Raw genomic sequence first — 2346 nt, 5'->3', positions numbered from 1 at the left:
TCCTAAATGGTACAGTGGGGTTTCTTGGCTCGTCTTCTTTTTGATTATAGACTATGAGGAAAGACTGTTCCTAATGGTCACCCATTGTCATTTGACACTTCCCCAAGGCCGTTCACACAGGAATGACTCAATACATGCTGAATGAATTTGTTCATCCTTTAGCAAAGAATCTTTAACAAAGTGATAACAACCCACAAATTGAAATCTTGTCAGGTTCTTCAGAAGGGACCTCTGCATCTCCACAGAGGAATTGACCTGGAATGGTCAATGACTTCATCTAAATTCTGACATCCTCTACCTTGTCTTGGAAATCCCCTATTTGGATATTTGGCCTAGTCTGACCTTCCACTGCACAGATGGCCTCCTAAATGCAGTGTAGTCAAGCCAGTCTCTTAACTTATCATGAATATTTCATCCCCATTTCCTCCCTTCCACAACTTGAACGTCCTCCCAGTTCTTTCCATCTTGCCAAAGCTTCCAAGACCCATGTCAAATCCCTCCCACTTCATGAAGCTTCACTGTTCCTAACCTGGAGAAGCTGGGGCCTCAGTGGCTAGAGCTCTGGGCCTGGAGTTAATTTCATCCTCAAATTCATCCTCAGACATTCTCTAGCTCTGGAAACCCGGGCATGTCACTTTACTTCTATCTGCTTCAGTTTCCTCAGCTGTAAAGTAGAGATAACCTTCCAAGGTTGTTTTGAGGATAAAACAAGACAATATATCTAAGTGCTCAGCACTGTGTCTAGCATAGTGTAGTGTTAGGGACTTCCCTTCTGATAATGCCATGTATGCCATGTCATCTGGTAGAGTAGGCCCAGAAGGTAAAAAGGGGCTTGGCCTCTGAGGCAGGAGGTTGTGTCTTACAGGTGTTAAAGGTTCCTTGAGAAGGCGAGGGGTGTATCCTCTTGCTAGATCTTTTCTTAGGATGCAGCACTAACTCCAGGTGTCTCCCTTCTGCTGAGTGGGCTGGGCATGGGGTAATCCCAGAGAAGAGTAAATATAAATGGCCAGCTTTGAGTCCATAGGCAAAGGATGCAGAGAGAAGTAGAGAGAAGCAGAGATGTAGAAAGATTCAGAGATGGAGAGAGAGAGAGACATGCAGAGACATACATACGCTTGCTCTTGCTTCCTGCTAACCCTTGCTGAGATTACTAATAAAGAAAGGCTGTTGGGCACCTTAACATCGGCTCGTCTTCATGTGTATCCGGGGAAGATCGATATGCATGCCCTGGCAATCAGTAGCCTCAGTGGGAGATTACAGTGTAAGCACTTAATAAATGTTTGCTTCTGCTCTTCTCCGCCAATCTACTACCTCCTCCAAATTTCTATGACACTTGACTCATTTCCTTCTCTTCTACAATGTGATCAGAGACCTCTTTGAGGTCTGAGAGATTGCAACTATTTTCATAATAATACTAAGAAAACATTTCTAAGGTGGCAAATATTGATAGGTATCATGTATGTAAGCAAAAACTCTTTGGGGAGGGTAGTCTTGATAATTTTTAAGATTGCCTGGGGTGGGGGGGTATTTGCCCCCCTAGAGTTTCTTTTCCTCTACCTCCGGTCTCCCATGGCCTCACAGAACTGGCCCAGCTGCTGCCAGTGTTGCCCCAAGTCCAGTAAGGGGACTGAGCCTGGGGCAAGAGCAGCTCATGGATCCATGGGCAAGTAGTTACAGCAGAATTGATGACCCTAATGATGTCTGGAGACAATGGAATTTTTGCCTTCTCAGAATCAGACAGTCTCTTCAAATGGATTGGGACCATCCATTGGGCAGCTGGGACAGTATATGAAGACCTAAGGTACAAACTGTCCCTGGAGTTTCCCAGAGGTTACTCATATAATGCTCCCACTGTGAAATTTGTCACCACCACTTGTTACCATCTTAATGTGGATACCCAAGGCAATATCTGTGTGGACATCCTAAAGGACAAGTGGTTAGCTCTGTATGATGTCAGGACCATCCTACTGTCTATTCAGAGCCTGCTGGGAGAACCCAACATCAAGAGCCCACTGAATACACACGCTGCTGAACTTTTTGGACAAACCCCACAGCCTTTAAAAAGTACCTTCTGAAAATCTACATGAAGCAGGTGACTAGCCAAGAGCCCTGACCCTGGTCACCCAGCCTACCTTCCCTTGCTTGTATGTATGTGTATGTGTGTACATATATCTTTTTCCCTTCCTCATAATCTGTCTTTGCCCCTTCTCTTCTATATAGGACTCTGTATCTAAGACTCTTTTCTTTTTCTTCTTTCCCCCCCTTAAACACTAGTCTAGCTCTCAACATTAATGTATAAATAAATTTGGGTTTTTTTAAAGCTTAAAAACAAGATTGCCTGGGGGT

General features: G+C 44.4%; 1 pseudogene; it reads left to right on the top strand.

Moving 5' to 3' along the window:
* Positions 1-1685: 1685 nt before the first annotated feature.
* On the top strand, positions 1686-2113 carry LOC100918846 (annotated as a pseudogene).
* Positions 2114-2346: the final 233 nt, after the last annotated feature.

The sequence above is a fragment of the Sarcophilus harrisii genome, chromosome X (assembly GCF_902635505.1).
Source record: "Sarcophilus harrisii chromosome X, mSarHar1.11, whole genome shotgun sequence".
In the NCBI taxonomy this organism is placed as follows: Eukaryota; Metazoa; Chordata; class Mammalia; order Dasyuromorphia; family Dasyuridae; genus Sarcophilus; species Sarcophilus harrisii.
The sequence above is the reverse complement of the archived record's forward strand: the minus strand, read 5'-3'. Positions and strand labels throughout refer to the sequence as shown.